This window comes from Meriones unguiculatus, chromosome 15, assembly GCF_030254825.1.
Source record: "Meriones unguiculatus strain TT.TT164.6M chromosome 15, Bangor_MerUng_6.1, whole genome shotgun sequence".
Lineage (NCBI taxonomy): Eukaryota > Metazoa > Chordata > Mammalia > Rodentia > Muridae > Meriones > Meriones unguiculatus.
The window spans coordinates 19,462,387-19,474,842 of record NC_083362.1 but is presented as its reverse complement, the minus strand read 5'-3'; positions in this window follow the sequence as shown (position 1 = coordinate 19,474,842).

The following is a 12,456-nucleotide window of genomic DNA, read 5'->3' as shown; positions in this document are numbered from 1 at the left end:
CAATACTTACTAGTATTATGCAAATGAATAACGTTAATCATTCTTACACATCACTTTGATTAAATTTCAAATTTTGATAGTTAAAAATATAAACTTGTACAACCACTCTGGAAATCAATCTGGTGCTTTCTCAGACAACTAGGAATAACACTTCCTCAAGATCCAGCCATACCACTCCTAGGCATATATCCAAAGGAGGCTCAAGCACACAAAAAGGACATTTGCTCAACCATGTTTGTAGCAGCTTTATTTGTAATAGCCAGAAGCTGGAAACAACCCAGATGCCCCTCAACTGAAGAATGGATACAGAAATTGTGGTACCTCTACACAATGGAATATTACTCAGTAATGAAAAACAAGGAAATGATGAAATTTGCAGGTAAATGGTGGGACCTGGAAAGGATCATCCTGAGTGAGGTATCCCAGAAGCAGAAAGACACACACGGTGTATACTCACTCATATAGACGTATAGTATAGGATAAACCTACTAAAATCTTTACACCTAAAGAAACTAATCAAGAGGGAGAACTCTGACTAAAATGCAAAATCCCTATCCCAAAAGGCAAAGAGGATGGACATCATAAGAAGAAGAAAACAGGAAACACATTAGGAACCTGGCACAGAGGCCCTATGAAAGCCTCTGCCCTGCAGACTATCAAAGCAAATGCTGAGACTTACTGCCAACTGTTGTTCAGAGTGCATGGAATTTTATGAAAGAAGTGAGAAATAGGAAGATCTGGAGAAGACAGGAGCTCCCCAAGGAGAGAAACAAAACCAAAATATTTGAACACAGGGGTCTTTCCAGAGACTCATACTCCAACCAAGTACCAAAGTGTTATATTATTGAACAAATTCTTTCAATATTGTATTCTAATTTATTCTTGAAAAATTAATACATGCTTATAATATAACTTGATCATATTTTCCCACTCTAACTCCACATTTCTCACCTATTCTGTGTCCTCTTCATGTGCCCTTCCCAACTTAATGTCCTCTTGTCTTTTAATAACACACTGAATTCATTTAGTGTTGCAAATATATGCCTGGATATCGGGGCCATCCACTGCACTGTAGGGACTACAGCATGGTAGATTTACCTGTGGCCACATGCCCAATAAATATGACTCCATTGTTCCCTTAGCAGCCACCACCTTTCATCAATTCCTTGGTTGATTTTTGCTTGTCTTTTGTAAGCAACTAGAGGTATTGTTAATTAACGAGTCCAGTGTCTCTGCTCTGTCCAGAACATTGTTTCAATATTATATTTCCTGGCTCTGGATCTTAAAATTATTATGCATTATTTTGTAAGATTCTTCCTGAGCCTTCAGGAAAGGGCATGTTATATAGATATTCTATTTAGGAACAGCAATCCACAGACACATGTCCACTGCACTTTCACCAGCTGTGAGTCTGTCTGCTGAACAAAGACATGAGCACATTGTTTTACCTATTTATTCTGTTCACTCAATTAAAATATGAATGCATATTTTGACCTAAATATTTTCAAACTTTATGTTCTATTGCAAATATATAAATGAAGGTGTCCCACTAAATTTAAATTTATCTTTCACTTTTACTGCAGTTGAATATTGTATTTAGTAATAATTTATCTTGTGAGAAAATTTTTTACCATCAGAAATGTTTGATCAAGTTGTCATTTTAATAATAAATTAGGATTTCTGAAACACAAATATAATCTATTTTTCAGTGATTCTTAAGTACCTATCAATAAGCCATGACTTTTTAGGAAGTGAAAGCAAACAGATGTTCAAAATGTATATTCTATCCTAAAATTAGTAAAATTATGGAGACAGTGAAAAGATATTTGACTGAAGTTTGAAGAAGAAAGTAAATTGTTGGGTATGGAGAAATTGGCAGTGAAAGATCTCTAAAAAAACTGAAAGTAGATTTTTTAAACTAATAATAAGATAAAATAATAACAAACAAACTTGAGCAGGGCAAACAAACAAAACATCCAACAAAAAGCCAAAGAAAAGGTAAAAGAAATATGTGTAGACAATGGGACACACACATTGTCTAACAATCTCATAAAGTACAAGAGTGTTAGCGGAAGGAAAAAGAAAAAAGAAAAATGCCAAGCCAAAGAATTGTGAGACAAATTAACTAATTAATTAAAATAACATTAAAAAAAAAAACCTCCAAAATTCCATTGATTTGTGTGTGTGTGTGTGTGTGTGTGTGTGTGTGTGTGTGTGTGTGTTTGCTCATCTACTGCTAGCATGGCCTTAAGAGAGGTTTGTACACCCAATGAGACTCTGTTGTAGAAAACACTTTTTTTTGTATACAAGTGGTTTTTTTCCTTGTGCTCTTTCTTTGACTCTTTGTTTTTCTGGTTTTGGTTGTTTGTTTGGTTTGACTTGTATAGTACATATGCTTTAAAGATTAGGTTATTTTGGAGGGGACAGGAGCTCCACAAGGAGAGCAACAGAAACAAAAAAAATCTGATCAAAGGGGTATTTTCTGAGACTAATACTCCAACCTAGGACCATTCATGGAGATAACCTAGAACTCCTGCACAGATGTAGCCCATGGCAGTTCAGTATCCAAGTGGGTTCCCTAGTAATGAGAACAAGGTCTGTCTCTGACGTGAACTCAGTGACTAGTTCTTTGATCACCTCCCCCTGATGGGGGAACAGCCATACCAGACCACAGAGGAAGACAATGCAGACAGTCCTGATGAGACCTGATATACTAGAATCAGATGGAAGGGGAGGAGGACCTCCCTTGTCAGTGGACTGGGAGAGGGGCATGGGTGGAGAAGAGAGAGGAAGGGTGAGATTGGGAGGGTATGAGGGAGGGGGCTGCAGTTGGGATACAAAGTGAAATAAACTGTAATTAATTAAAAACATTTTTAAAAGACAAAAAATAAAAATTAAATGTGTACTCAAGGAAGAGCTAGATTGTACAGTAGTTGATGTACAATCTTGGTCTTCCACCTAGCATTACTGAACATATCTCTATAAGGTCTGTTAGGCAGCTGTGGGAAAATGCATCCACAGTCCAGGTTACTAGGGAAACTCAGCAAAATCATTACTTGAGCCCAGGAGTTTGGGGTCAGCCTAAGCACCAAAGAGACAACCTGTTTAAAGAGGAAAGACTATATATCACCCATTTTTAGTAAAGTAAATTATGGACAGATGGCAATAGTGGAGAACTCCCCCTTTCAGTAGACATGGGGAAGGGGATGAAGGAAAGAACAGGGGAGGCTGAGAGTTGGGGAGATAAGGGAGGGGGCGTCAGTCAGGCTATAGAATGAATAAATTATGAAGAAAAAGTAAAAACTATATATATATATATGTGAAAAACACTCAATGAGCTTAAGTAACTTGGAGAGAAGATTAAAGTTCAATTTACATGTTGCAATACTCATATATAAGTAGTCCACTAACAAAATGAGAATTTCTCTCTTGCTTCTCTTCTCTTTCCCTCTTGCTCCCTCTTGCTCTCTCTTGGCTTCTCTTGGCTCCCTGCCCTCTCCCCTTTCTCTGTCAGGGCACCCCTTCTCTTTTTCTCCCCCCATCATGTCCTGCTCTCCCTTCTCTCTCTCTCTCTCTCTCTCTCTCTCTCTCTCTCTCTTCATCTCCACGTAATAAACCTTTTTCGTATAAAAAAATGAGAATTAAAACAAACAAAAAAGCACTATACAAAATTTCTGTCTCTTAGAAATTTAAATTACCTGGGCCTGTGATAAGGCTCAGTGGGGAAACGTGCCTGCCACTAAGTTTCATAACCTAAATTTTATCCCCAGGACATACATGATAGAAGGGAGAACTGACTCGCAAAACTTGTCCTCTGACTTCCACATACGTGCGCTGATGTGTGAATGTACACACACATACACACACCAAAAATATAATTTAAAATTTTTATGATTCCAAATTGATTAACCTGAGAGATGTAAGTAATTTGTGTCATTGGAGTATGGTTGCACATGTCTATAATGCCTTCATTCATGAGGCTGAGGTAGGAGGATTGCAAGTTTGAGACCACCCCTGGCTACCTATTGAGTTGAAGGCCAGCCTAATTTACATAGCAAGACATTGTCTTACAAACAAACATAACAAAAACAAGATCAGAGGAAAAAAAATAAAAACAAAATGATCCTACAATGCTAAAAAATGTCTTTTACGCAATAATACCACTTTTTAATTTAATACTGAAGAAACTCAAAATAAGTTTCAAGTCATTCAGCAACATAATTTAATTGTATCTAATTAATTATAAATAAATAATTATAATACGTTCTGAGCTTTTCTTGCTAGTCTACAAAGAATCAGCAATTTCCCTCAGAAACTGTCTAATAAAATTATGACATGAACTCACCGGAAATTTAAGATATGAACTAAATAAGACAAAGATAGCTGAAAATATGGATTAGTATAATAACTGGACTTCAATGAAATTATGGCCAGCTTGCATGTGTACCACTAATATTGCTGCCCAAATATTTTTGTCAGTGACCCAGAACAGAGAGGTAAAATAGTCATCTACTTATCCTAAGGATTTATACCATGAACACATTTTGTTTCTTCATTGAAAATGTGAATGTAGAATAAAGGCCTTATTTAAAAGTCTTTCTTACATTTTTGTATATATACTTGAAGTTGGTTGTAAATGTCAATACTTACTAGTATTATGCAAATGAATAACGTTAATCATTCTTGCACATCACTTTGATTAAATTTCAAATTTTGATAGTTAAAAATATAAACTTGTACAACCACTCTGGAAATCAATCTGGTGCTTTCTCAGACAACTAGGAATAACACTTCCTCAAGATCCAGCCATACCACTCCTAGGCATATATCCAAAAGAGGCTCAAGTACACAATAAGGACATTTGCTCAATCATGCTTGTATCAGCCTTATTTGTAATAGCCAGAAGCTGGAAACAGCCCAGATGCCCCTCAACTGAAGAATGGATGCAGAAATTGTGGTACCTCTACACAATGGAGTATTACTCAGCAATGAAAACAAGGAAATGATGAAATTTGCAGGTAAATGGTGGGACCTGGAAAGGATCATCCTGAGTGAGGTATCCCAGAAGCAGAAAGACACTCACGGTATATACTCACTCATATAGACATATAACATAGGATAAACCTACTAAAACCTGTACATCTTAAGAAACTAATTAAAAGAGAGGACCCTGACTAAAACGCTCAATCCCCATCCCAAAAGGCAAAGAGGATAGACATCAGAAGAAGAAAACAGGAAACAACCTAGGAACCTGCCACAGAGGGCCTCTGAAAGGTTCTGCCCTGCAGACTATCAAAGCAGACACTGAGACTTATGGCCAACTGTTGGGAAAAGTGCAGGGAATCTTATGTAAGAAGTGGGAAATAGAAAGATCTGGAGAGGACAGGAACCCCACAAGGAGAGCAACAGAACCAGAAAATTTGAACACAGGGTTCTTCCCAGAGACTCATACTCCAAACAAGTACAATGCATGGAGATAACCAAAACCCCTGCACAGATGTAGTCCATGGCAGTGTAGTGTCCAAGTGGGTTACATAGTAATGTGAAGAGGGACTGCCTCTGACATAATCTGATTGGCCTGTTCTTTGATCACCTCCCCCTGAGGGGAGAGCAGCCTTACCAGGCCACAGAAGATGACAATGCAGCCATTCCTGATGTGATCTGATAGACTAAGATTAGAAGGAAGGAGAGGAGGACCTCCCCTATTAGTAGACTTGGGGAGGTGCATGCACAAAGAAGGGGGAGGGAGGTTGGGACTGAGAGGGGAGGAGGGAGGGGATTATGGGGGGAATATAAAGTGAATAAACTGTAATTAATAAAATAAATAAATAAATTCAAAAAATCATAGGTTTCAGTGTAAATATTACTTCACAATTGCTAATAGTTTATAAACTATATTTTTGTTCATGAGTAGTAAAATACAATATTGTCAATTAATCCAAGTATTGTCAATGACCATTCACATTTTTCCAAACCCTGCAGCATTTTGAAAAGAACAGTTAGTTTCATAAGATGTAGCTGTAAAAGTTAAAGCACAAGTGTACTTGTATTTTCTGTTATTTCACTAATGACAATCAAAGTAATATTTACCGTTGCTCGATATTTAAAAATACCTTAGTCTTAGCACTTAGTTTAGAGTCATGTTATCAGAACAAATCACAAACTGGAGTGAAACTGTTTCCTGAATAATAAATTAGAATACCAGGCAAAGGAATTATTTTCCTCATTGATGAATCACTTAAAAATTTAGAGTAAATGTTGTAATCATAAAATAATATGTTGCTACTTATGGTTTTAGGTCATCATTGCCTTTGCTAAACCCATTATCATAAAGTTGGAACATGTTGTAGGATTCTGCCTAATACTGAAATTACATTTCAACCTTAACGCTGATGTTGCGGATTTGTATAAGCACCTGAGTGCCATTCACAACTGTAGCATCTCATAAACCTAAGGCCAAATTATACGAAGAGCTTATAGTATGCATGCTAGCTTGCAACATTTTATTTCATTTAGTTACTTTGCTTATAATAATATTTACCTGGTTTTAGAATAAGAAAATGTAAAGGTATGCATCTATATGGTAGATGGTGAATTGTAATTGAATATTAAATAAACATAATCAAGAGTTTGCACGATTTGTGACAAATGTATATATATATATTCCTAGAGTATTATGAAGATATGTAAGACACAATTCAGGGTTTACAAAGTTTAATGTCAGCATTATATTTTTCTGTATATATACATTCACTAGCACATATATTCACATATTTATATGTGCACATTTGCATATACAGGCATGTTGGTATATGTGGTACGTAGACAGAAATATATTTTCTGCACTCACCTAAGTGTATGCTTTCTATCTACATTGTTGCTCAGATCTGTTTAATCTTACAAATAAAATGAGTGAACAGTTCTGTATGTGTTCCTTTTAATGTGTGTGTATACATGGTTGTGTGCATGTGTGTGTGTGTGTGTGTGTGTGTGTGTAGAAAATAATATGTGATTTTCTCTTAGGAAAAGTATGTGTGACAGATAACACCTGTGTCAGACTCATTACCAGGCAGTGGCCTCAGGGGTTGTAATTAATATAAAACTCAGTGTTGTCACTACAAGTTTCTTTTTTTTCCCTTTAAAAATATTTTAAAAATAAAACAGAAAAGTAAAGCCTACATTCCAATATCTGATTGAACTTAAATCTAACCAAAGCCTTCAATTTGAAAATATAGATCAATTTTCATTTGCATAAGTAGGCTCATAGTAATCAGAGAACTAAATGCAAACAGTAGTAAAGTGTGTAGTTGGTTCTATGATAAATAGGAGAGAAATGGCTTAATAGCAAAAGCCATAATTATCCACAGTACTCAGTTTACAATTAGTTTTCTTTGACAGTTATAGTCATAAATGCCAACTTTAATCATGTGTTCAGGTTGAATTAGACCTTGCCAATGCTGGAAAAGATCTAATCCGCTTTCTTTCCGACTCATAATGAAATAATAATGCAAATTCACTACAATGATGGGACAACCCATGTGAATTTATTATAGGTTTGGGGAAGTCTCTTGAAAGGGATAAATTCTTTCTGGGTATAGACTTGAGGTAATTTAAACCAGACAAGGAAAAAAAATGGAGCTGTCATCAGAGGCTGGGATATGGAATGGATTTAATTTGTATGAATAGGCTTTTTAATAAGTATAACAGGGCAAGGCTCTCACTCTAGTTGGAGAGTATTACAGCTGTCAATTTCTAGATCTGGATGCACTAACTTTATTTGGGCAGATCAAGGCCGTTTCCCAAACCCATGGCTTGCACGCACTCTGATCGCTCTAACAGCACACTCTGTGGAAGCCACGATGGAGGGAAGGCAAGCAGTTCCAGTGACGAGCAGCGCCAAATGTCACATTTGTTGTTGAAGTCAGCACTCCAGACTGTGAAACACATCGATAGCATAGAAATACTCACTCTTTTCTCTTTTTTAAAAGATACGTGCCAGGATAACAATGTTTAAAGCGTTAACTAACAGAGGAAATCATATGAAAACAGTTTGGAAAACAAATTAAAGTCCAGGATCCATCATATCAACCCACAAGGAGCCAAAGTCTGACAATTGTAAATATCTCAGGCTAATAAAGCCCACATTGCTTGGCTAAAAGACATTTCCTTTCTTCAGAGGCTCCAGGACGGTTTCAGCCTCAATATCATATTACACTAAACTTTGGCCAGTGACAGTAAAATCAAAATATAGAAATACTACTTAATTTGGACATTGAGTAGTTGCCACAAGGCTTAATAATGAGTTTGGGAGTGTTTAATGTCGGTATGATATATAAAAACAGGAATTTACTTATTTCAAATCATAAGTATTTCTACAATCTGTTAATTGGATTCATTAACCATATTCACTTCATCTTACCAAATGGGTACATCTATTTAACGTTTATATGTATATTTAAAAACCATAGTTAGGGATTTGGACTGGAGAAGGGAGGGAACCGCAGGGGGGATACAAAGGGAATAAAGTGTAATTAATAAAGAAAAAAATGTAAAAATAAAAAAATACAAAAAAACACAGCTAGAGATGTTTTTCTTTATTTTAAAATAATGTAGCTTTTATAAACATAGTTTTGAAATGTTACTTTTGTTAAGTTACAGGATTATTCTGCTGTTTTAAATTTTCATTAATGTGCACAACAGCTGTTTGTGTTACAATAGTTTCATACATGACTATCATTCAATTTTTCACAGGATTATCGATTATCTTTGTTTTACAAATATGCTCATTCTAGAATTCATTTTGTTTACATTTACAATCACAACTCAACTTCTTTTTTCCCTTCTCACTAGTCCTCATCTTTTGCTACACATTCATTTCCTGCCATTTTGTTTTCAAGATTACACATTTGAGAGAAAAAAATATATATATATGGTAAACTTCCTCATGAGTCAAGCTTATTAAGCTTTACATATCATTCATTTTTATAAAAACAGAAAAGTCCAGTAGTATTTCATAAGACTTTATTTTAAATCAACAGATGTGTGATTAAAGAGTTAATTACATACTAACAGTGTACTTTTTAGAAAATATTATGATGTTGATAAATAAATGCAAGAAAATATTTTTTCTTTATTCTTTATTTTATTGTATTTATTAGAATTTATTCACTACTCGGAGGAGATGAGAGAGGGGGCTACAGCCAGAAAGCAAGAAAACATTTTACTGCTTTTTTTGATTTGCCTTCCTCAAAAGAACTCAATTTTTCATGATTGACACTCAGTGCTTTTATATTCAGTAATGCATATCACTTCTCTGCACCTACTGTTCTCCAATAGCACATGACAGCTGTACTGTTCATTTCACAGTCACAACTTCAGTCACTGCATCATTCAGAAGTGTCCACTTGTGACTGCCTCCTTGGGGCTCTGTGATCAACAGCTCAACGTACGGAAAATATGGTGCAATCCAACCACAGAAATGGGAAAGGTGAGAAGGGACTGTGCACCTGGGTCATGCAAAGGCCATAGGATTGTCACTAAAAAGGTATGAGTATAATAATAAAGAGTTTGAATAACACAAAGCAAAATTTATAGTAAATTGCAATGTAATAGATTGTGTTGCTAGGTAAAAGCAGAAGCAGGATGGAGATTGTGTCAACTTTGCGTAGAGTAAATACCTCAGGCATTGTTTCATAAGTTTCAGAATAAATAATTTGCATGTTCCGGTAAGAAGCTTGGAAATAAGAAATGCTGAATTATGAAATTCACATCATGAAAATAAAAAAGCTAACTCTAAAAGCACGCACTTCAGGAGCAATGGGACAATCATTAATTAGCATGCAGATGAGGTATCACCAAGTTATTCCATGTTCCACATAAATAGTCAATAGTTGCACTAATGTAATTCTACTATGCAGATAAGTAGAGCAGGTGTGACTATGTTTCACAGATAACTTCAAGTAAAAAAAAAGGGGCTAAAATAACTACAGCTCAATGTTCCGTACTAAATGACATGCCTTATAGTTTAATTACTCACTTTAAGATTAGCACTAAAATAATATTAGCAATCATAATTTTTACAGTTTTAATGCCTGTCTGATAAGTTGGGCAACATATAGAGCATTGTTAGTGTCTGAAGAATAATATTAAAGAAAAATAGTGATGGCACTTTAAATTTCTACTCAAGTAGTATTTAAATGGCTAATAAAAATCAAATCAACAAAAATATGCTCTGAACCAGAAATGTTTTAAAGCAGGTTACTTAACAATTAATGAAAAAATTACATGTACTTTGGTTGCTGTAGTTTGAAATGAAAGCTTTCTTTTTGGAGTAATATTCCAAGGTGCTTTTCCTGTATTCATATTATATTCTTTTCACTGTATACAAGTGGTACAGAACCTGAGATAAACGATGGGAAGTGCTGATCAACTCAAAATTCATGAGAAGGTTGGGGATGTAGAGAAAGGCAACACTGTGGTATATATTTATAACATAAAATGAGAATTTTCAATTTTTAAATTACTTTCTCAATTACAAATCCATACTCTTATGTTGGCCCTAAAGGTACCTTTTAAAATCTCCATTGTTCTTTTCATATTTTATCTTGTTTTAATGAAAGAACAAACAAAGAACTTATTAGTACTGAACCAGGAGAATGTTGGCTGCAGCACATCAAAAGCAGCGGAAGGACTTGCATCTGGTGAACAACTGTTTCATGGCACAACATTTGTATTTCTAAGATTTTCTATTATCTGAAAAAATCCTTTGTATCTCATTTTGTGAGGTGAATACAATGATCCATTTCTTGGTCTGTGGCTGTACACATATTCATAGACTGCAACACAATAATAACAAAACTGGGAACAAGTGATGGGATCATCAACGCCCCAGCAATGAATAAAACGTGAAAGTGTTTCCTCAAGTAACTCAGGTGAAGGCCTGTGCACCATAGTTAAGTGAAGCCAGCAGTGTGACAGACAGTAGCTGGTGATGTCTCCAGAATTGCAGGATTCCTTCATTCCTGATCTACTGTTGGAGAACTTATGTGAAAAAAAAAAAAAAAATCTTTTGTATTTGGGCACTGTTTTGTTTCACTCGCCAATTATCCCATCAAAACCCTTTCATAGCAAATACCTGCACTTAGCTCTATCTTCTGCGTTAAAGATGAGTGAAAACATGTGTAACTAGCGAGGTTTGAACAATGCTGCACTGCACAAAAAGAACTTTCTCAATTCAGAATGGAGCTGCACTTCAAGATCAAGCCTGAAAAAAATATACAATATACGTTTAATTTTCCTAGACTGTATATTTGGCTTAAAGTGTTACATTTCAAGAAAAGTATTTAAATACCTTCGCTTAAATCAAATTAAGATAAATTATATTTCAGTTTACATATCTTTAGAATATTGACATCTTTTGTAAGCCTAGTTCTATATGTAATAAAAGAAAATTCAAAAATTATGTCCTTATATCCTTCAAAATTAAAAATGTGGAAACAGTTTTATTATTTTTCTAATGTCTACATTTTGGATGTTTTAGTATTTCTCAGGATATTACTTTTATATAGTTATTTCCTGAGTATTTACAAGCATATATTGTATTATAATTGTTTATATAAAAGAACATGTGACTTAAATAAGTTTAAGAATAAAATTCTCATGTATTTAAAAGTCAACATATGTTTGATGAGCACCTGTGTGGTGGCTGGGAATTCCAGATGATGTGATAATAGTGACGAATGAAAACAACCACTAAACAACTATGACATCCCAATTTTTCAGGTACACACTAAAAAATAATTTGTGAATATCTCACCAGAATCTTTATTAAGCTGGATGAAAGAAACAACACTTTAATGTTTAAAACACAAAAACTTTCCTTCCTAAGGAAATGCTGTATTGAGTCCCAGCTGTCGGGAGCCGTGACTCAGCGGCCTGCTTTGATATTTAAATCTCAGCGGAGAGATGGCTTTTAGGAGGCCTTTTACTAATGGCAGAGGAGAACTTGCAAGTCCATCTCCTTTTGTTTGTGACAACAGGTGGGATAGCTTGTGAGGGTTACACCTCTTCCTCAGGCTCCTTGTGCAAATTAACCTATTGTTCTGAGATGTTTTACTGGCTAAAGTAACTCCTCAAATAATAAAGTGGTCAGAAGGCTGGAGGCAGAGGAGGAGGCAGAGATTTGAGACTGGCTGCTGGCACTGCTTGCTGCAGCAGTCTGCCTTTTGCTATGGCTGTGTCTGGATCTTTAAAAAGTTTCCTGTGTGCTGTGTGTTTATTTTATTAATTTTAATCCTCACACCCAACTCAAGAACCGTTCGACTCTGCCCGGCTGGCCCCGGCACCAGCAAAGTATCAAAGCAGATACTGAGACTCATAGCCAAACTTTGGGCAGAGTGCAGGGAATATTATGAAAGAAGGGGGAGTGAGTAAGACCTGGAGAGGACAGGAGCTACA